Source organism: Canis lupus, chromosome 23 (genome assembly GCF_048164855.1).
Source record: "Canis lupus baileyi chromosome 23, mCanLup2.hap1, whole genome shotgun sequence".
Taxonomy (NCBI): domain Eukaryota; kingdom Metazoa; phylum Chordata; class Mammalia; order Carnivora; family Canidae; genus Canis; species Canis lupus.
Window position 1 is genome coordinate 20,456,803 of NC_132860.1, and position 6,259 is coordinate 20,463,061.

General features: G+C 39.3%; 2 pseudogenes; one reads left to right on the forward strand and one right to left on the reverse strand.

Moving 5' to 3' along the window:
* Window positions 1–1,457: 1,457 nt before the first annotated feature.
* Window positions 1,458–2,451, forward strand: LOC140615241 (olfactory receptor 2D2-like; annotated as a pseudogene).
* Window positions 2,452–4,741: 2,290 nt separating this feature from the next.
* LOC140615419 (olfactory receptor 10A4-like) lies at window positions 4,742–5,691 on the reverse strand (annotated as a pseudogene).
* Between the last annotated feature and the right edge of the window lie 568 nt (window positions 5,692–6,259).

A 6,259-nucleotide genomic window follows, 5' to 3' on the forward strand; every position in this document is an offset into this window, starting at 1 on the left:
AGGATCTATAACCTCAAAACTATAGAACACTTCTGAAAGAAATTGAGGAAGACACAAAGAGATGGAAAAATATTCCATGCTCATGGACTGGCAGAATTAATATTGTGAAAATGTCAATGTTACCCAGGGCAATATACACATTTAATGCAATCCCTATCAAAATACCATGGACTTTCTTCAGAGAGTTAGAACAAATTATTTTAAGATTTGTGTGGAATCTGAAAAGACCCCGAATAGCCAGGGGAATTTTAAAAAAGAAAACCATATCTGGGGGCATCACAATGCCAGATTTCAGGTTGTACTACAAAGCTGTGGTCATCAAGACAGTGTGGTACTGGCACAAAAACAGACACATAGATCAGTGGAACAGAATAGAGAATCCAGAAGTGGACCCTGAACTTTATGGGCAACTAATATTCGATAAAGGAGGAAAGACTATCCATTGGAAGACAGTCTCTTCAACAAATGGTGCTGGGAAAATTGGACATCCACATGCAGAAGAATGAAACTAGACCACTCTCTTTCACCATACACAAAGGTAAGCAACTTTACTAAACCATATGATCAAATTGGTTTTTTTAATTTGACGTTATTAATGATAATTGATCAAATAATTCTCCATACCATGTTTATAAAAGGTCACAAGAATGAAAAAAATATAGTTTTCAAAGATTTTTTTAAATCTCTGGCAAGAATAGAGAAATAATGCAAGAGAATGCAGTGAGAAATGATGAGGTAGAGGTGGTAGATTAGTGCTGTTTAATCTGCACACGGAAAACTAGACAAAGTATATTGAAAAACTGACTCTTTTTTTTGCTGGAGAAAATAATCTGCCAATTCTCCAAGGCTCTTTTTGATTTCTTCTATCTTAGTGACTGTCTTCAGCAAAGAGACAATAGTCATAGGCCCAAAGGAAAAAAAAAAAGAAATCTACACCATCATAATATGGGGAGGTATGCCATTAGCAGAATAAGACTCAAGAGTTTTAGTTCATAATAAAGTTAAATTAAATACCATGATTTATAGATTAATTAAATCTTTTTTATTATTAGATGTTTGGTATTTGGATTAAGGAAGTTGATACTTTTGATCTACTCTACACTTACAGATGACACTAAAAATGAAGGCTCCATCTTAAAAGTATGAAGTTTTACAACACTGAAAATCCTCCAAAGCAGCATGATAATCTTTTATTAAAGCGCAGTTTTGGAAGTCTGATAGTGATTGAGAGCAATTAAAAGTCCTCCAAGGGATCCTTGGATGGCTCAGTGGTTGAGCGACTGCCTTCCGCCCAGGATATGATCCTGGAGTCCCGGGATCGAGTCCCACATCAGGCTCCCTGCATGGAGCCTGCTTCCCCCTCTGCCTATGTCTCTGCCTCTCTCTCTCACTGTCTCTCATTAATAAATAAATGAAATCCTTTTTTTAAAAAAGAAAGCCCTCCAAATCTGAGGTTCTATGGACCTATGTTTAGCATGTAGACTTCTTCCTGAAACAACAAAGTATGAGAGCAGCAAATCAGACGCAGGTGACAGAGTTCCTCCTCCTGGGACTCTCTGATGACCCCCACACTCAGAAGCTCCTATTTATTTTATTCCTGGGTGTCTACCTGGTTACTGTGCTTGCAAATCTGCTTCTCATGCACCTTGTTCAGGCTGACTCTCGGCTTCACAAACCCATGTATTTTTTCCTCTGCAACTTATCTTTGGCTGACCTCTGTTTTTCTACCAACATCGTTCCTCAGGCCCTGGTCCATCTGCTATCCAGGAAAAAGATAATTTCATTCACATGATGTGCAGCTCAGCTTTTACTCTTCCTCATTTTTGGGGGTACACAGTGTGCCTTTCTGGCGGTGATGTCCTATGATCGATATGTGGCCATCTGCAACCATTTGCATTACTCTAGCATCATGACTTGGTGGGTGTGTATTCAGCTGGCTGCAGGATCATGGACCAGTGGCATTTTGGTGTCTGTGGTAGATACCACTTTTATGCTAAGGCTACCCTATCAAGACAGCAATAGCATTGCTCATTTCTTTTGTGAGGCCCCTGCACTGTTGATGCTGGCATCCACAGACACCCACACTTCAGAGATGGCCATTTTCCTCATGGGTGTTGTGATTCTCCTCATACCTGTATCCCTAATTCTGGTATCCTATGGCCACATCATAGTGATTGTATTCAGGATGAAGTCAGCCATTGGTAGGTGCAAGGAATTCTCTACCTGTGGTTCCCACCTCATGGTGGTCTTCCTCTTTTATGGGCCAGCAATTTTCACTTACATGACACCAAAGTGTTCCAAAGAACAGGAAAAACTTGTGTCTGTGTTCTATGCAATGGTGACACCCACAGTCAATCCTCTTATCTTAGCTTGAGGAACAAGGATGTGAAGGGAGCTCTGAGGAAAGTGGCCAGAAAGAATTTCCCATGCATGCTTGAAATCTGCCACTGACTGTGAGACTTTAGCTCCATGCATATAAAATTTGCTGAGTAATTTTCCTCAGGAAGATTGGAATATGGTAAGATCCTCATCCTGGGACTTTGTTGAGACCTATCCTCCATCCTTCATCCAACACTTCTTTTGTAAAAGAAGAAGGATAATAATTCATGGACCAATAGGAGGAGGGTTTGCTTCCTTCTTGTTGGTTTTTTGGCACCTAAGAGTTTGGAAATCCTGTAAAAACATTTACATTTTATAAACTCTGGAGTCTGTAAAATCTATCTTTTTTTTTTTAGCATGTTATGTATTGAAATCAATCTATCCCAGATCCTACTCTAATTCTTTTATCTCTTTGTATTTCTGAATCTCTTTGCAACATTAAATAATAAATAAATTGACAAACACTACTTAATCACTTAGGTGAGCAAAGTGCTACATGTGTGCTTACTGGCACATGCATTCTGTATATGTATTTGAAGTGGGTAGTGAAGAGCGTGGGTACAATGAAGACGTATATATGGTTTCTGCTGTCCTTCTTACACTCTTATTAGGGACATGGATATTTTATCTATCAGATAAGAGTAAAGACTGTATTTTGGAAACTAAGAACAAATAGTGACATTCCAGGGCTAGCAAGAATGATGAAAATGCTGATACTAAGCCTGGGCCTGAAGGACAACTAGGACTTGGAGATGGGAGGTATATATAGAAAGCATAAGACAGTAGTTGTGGACTTAGGTGTGTGGAGGCAAGAAAGCCACAGAAATAAATATTTCAGGTTCATTCTGTACCTACTTTCTGATTACCTATTACTATATTAAAAAACAATCAAGGATAACCTCCCCATCTGAAGATACTTATTTTAATTCTGTCTACAAAGTCCTCTTTCCTGTGTAAGGTAACATATTTATAGGTCCTGTGGTTAGGACATGGACATATTTAGGGAACCATTATTCTGCCTACCACATAAGGACAAGTAAAATGAATGTGAAGGAGTGATTAAAGTTTGGCTAAAATTGGAGATTATAAATGTTTAATGGTGCCAATACAGTTAGTTGTGTGATTGCCTTCATTGAAACAGAACCTCATGATCTATCTTTTAATATGCAAATTCTTATAGTGATAATTAGAATGTGCTGCCTTTCTAGGTCCTTGGTACAGGAGAGCTGAAGGATACACAGTGTGGGAGACTGAACTGGTTGATACCTCTATGGTACACAGAGAGTTATTTATAGAGTTTGTGGAGAAAACATGCCTATGCAGTAGATGTGATTTTACTCTGTTAATTATCAATAAATTCTTATGAATAGTTTACACAAAGCTATGGTGCCCACATCCCAAGCCTGCTATTTTTCAAGAGTCCAGAGTTGGTCTATATTCACTGGAAAAAATCCTCAAGATGGGCTACTGCACTGGTTGAGTGATAGGCAGATTTATAAGGACAATTGATATCATCTAGTGACAATATGATTACATAAAAATCTAGTAAACAAAGAATCTTGGATTATTTACAGCTGTTAACTAGATATTTGTCCACTTAACTTATGATCATTACACTCTTTCTGTCAAACAACTCTCAGATCCAACATGACTAATTTGAGGCAGAGTCCATGTGGAGTAGTCCTTCTCCAGATGAGCCACAGACTAATTACAGTTGCAGAGGAAGAAGTCCTCATCTGCCAACCTAATAGTACTTGGGTACTTTATAAGCCAGTGGAAGTTTTTAAGTATTGCTTTATTATTTCTTTTCTTCACTGGAATATAAATTCCACAGGGAAAGAAATCACCTATTATATTCAGCACTGTGTCAAAATGTGTTGAAATTTTGAGTTCCAAAAAAATGAGTGAAGAATGAAAAAAAATTCTACTATTTATTTTCGCCATCATCAAAACTTTATTTTGAAAGGAGAAAGATCTTGGAAAGTTGCAGCCAGAGATTTTGGACAAATAGAAAGTGTGAAGGAGGAGATCATAAAAAGATATGGATGAAGAAGTTCAAGAAAAGTTAAAATAAAGTAAAGAATGGTGAGTTGTAGTGTTGTTAGTACAACAATTGTAAACTTTCCCAATCTATGTAATCTAGCAGCATCCTCAGATACATCGGTCCCACAGAATCCTGGGCCTAGAGAAGTTCTCCTTTATCACTCATGTTCTTTCATTCAGAAACAGACCCTCCTAAGTCCAAAATCCTAGTTGGTATATCATGGCTCTTAGAATAAGTACGGACCAAAACGCATGGGAGGAATTTTTTTTTCTGTCCTTTGTCCTTGCATTCCATCCCTTAGGTTTGCATCTCACTCAGTCAGAGTTTCTGAGGGCCCAGAGTCCTGTGGAGGACTTGCCTCAGTGTAGCCTTCACTTCACTATTCCTTAAACTGTAGATGATTGGCTTCAACATGAGAGTCACCACGGTGTAGGAAAGGGACAGCAGTCTCTTGGTCAGGAGAGGTGTTGGATAGGGATCGGAAGTATGTGAAGATGGCAGTGCTGTAGAAGAGGGAGACAACCAGGAGGTGGGAGGAACAGGTAGAGAAGGCCTTACGTTTCCCCTCAGCTGAGGGCATCCTGAAAATGGAGAGGATGCGGACATAGGACTCCAGGATCAGCAAGAAAAGGAAGAGGATAAATAGGACAGTGGGTGTCAGAGCCTCCAGTTCAGAGAGGAATCAGCACAGACCAGTGCAATGACAGGGGGGCTGTCACAGAAAAAGTGGTTCACTCTGTTGGGGCCACAAAAAGGGAAGCTAAAAATCCACGTGGTTTGCACAGTGGCCACTGGTAATCCTGAGAACCAAGAGGCAGCTGCTAGCTGGGCACAGGCTCTGTGATTCATAATGACTGGGTAACGCAAAGGGTCACAGATGGCCACATAGAGGTCATATGCCATTGTGGCCAGGAGACAGCACTCAGCAGCCCCAAAGAAGAAGAAGAAATACATCTGAGTGGCAAGCCAAGGAAGGAGATGGTTGCATCTTGGATGATCAGAGTATCCAGCATCTTGGGCACAATGACTAAGTTGAAGCCTATCTCCAAGAAGGACAAGTTCCTGAGGAAGCAGTACATAGGATTTTGTAGAGCAGAGTCAGCTGTAGTGACCAGGATGATAACATTGCCCATTAGAGTAACCAAGTAAATAGTCAAAAAAAAAAAAAAAAAAAAAAAGAGAAAGAGCAGAGCGTGGAGCTCAAAGGACAAAGTTAAAAAGCTCACAGGAACAAACCCACTGACAATCGTCCAGTTTCCCCACGTCATACTTCTGCCCAGGATTTCACTGGACATTCATGTTCCAGGAAGGCAGAAGATTCCATATGTTATTTAGACCTCTATTACACTCTTAGAAAGAAAATCCTAATGGACTCATTCTCCACCTTCATTATTCTAGTTGTTGCAAATCAGAAGCTGTACCTTCCAAAATGTAAAAAACAAACAGACAAACAAACAAAAAATAAAACAAAAAAAAGACAAGACAAAACAAAACAAAAAAAATGCTGGTCTATGGGATTCACAATTTTTGGGAAGAATAGTAACCTATTTTTTTTTCAGACTGAAATGAAGCACACCATATATATCTATACATCATCCCTTGACTTTTCTTTACTCTATAGATAATGTTCAGTATCACATCACATCTTCATTTATGGACTCCTACTCTCTTTCTTCACCAGTCATTGGTACTAAAAAAGAAGCCAGGTCAAACATTCCTGAAGAGAGGGTTCTCAAGCACAATGAAAGGTGGTGAGGTCAGCCATCATATGATTTCTGCAAAATGAAAGGGCAGGAAAGAGAAAATCAAGGAAAGTGAACCAGCAGTTACCAATGA